The sequence below is a fragment of the Penaeus monodon genome, chromosome 31 (assembly GCF_015228065.2).
Source record: "Penaeus monodon isolate SGIC_2016 chromosome 31, NSTDA_Pmon_1, whole genome shotgun sequence".
Taxonomy (NCBI): Eukaryota; Metazoa; Arthropoda; class Malacostraca; order Decapoda; family Penaeidae; genus Penaeus; species Penaeus monodon.
This window is the reverse complement of record NC_051416.1, coordinates 24498902-24499170: the sequence shown is the minus strand read 5'-3', so window position 1 is coordinate 24499170 and position 269 is coordinate 24498902.

The window sequence follows — 269 nt, the reverse complement described above, 5'->3', positions numbered from 1 at the left end:
TCTCTTTTGAAATCCCCGAGGCCGCCTTTCTCCCACGCAATATCCCAATATCGAAAGACGCGACAAACAAGATTGGCCTCTATAACTAAAAGGATAAAGAAGTATCCGTGGCAACAAAATACCCCCCCCCCCTCCCGCGCCCCGTCCTCCCGGAAATGGACGACAAACGAGAACCAACGAATCTTGACGTAAAACACTGCATCATTAACCGGTTTCATTTGTCCTTGCGAGAGACAAGTTGGGTCATATGTCACTGTAATTGTTTACTG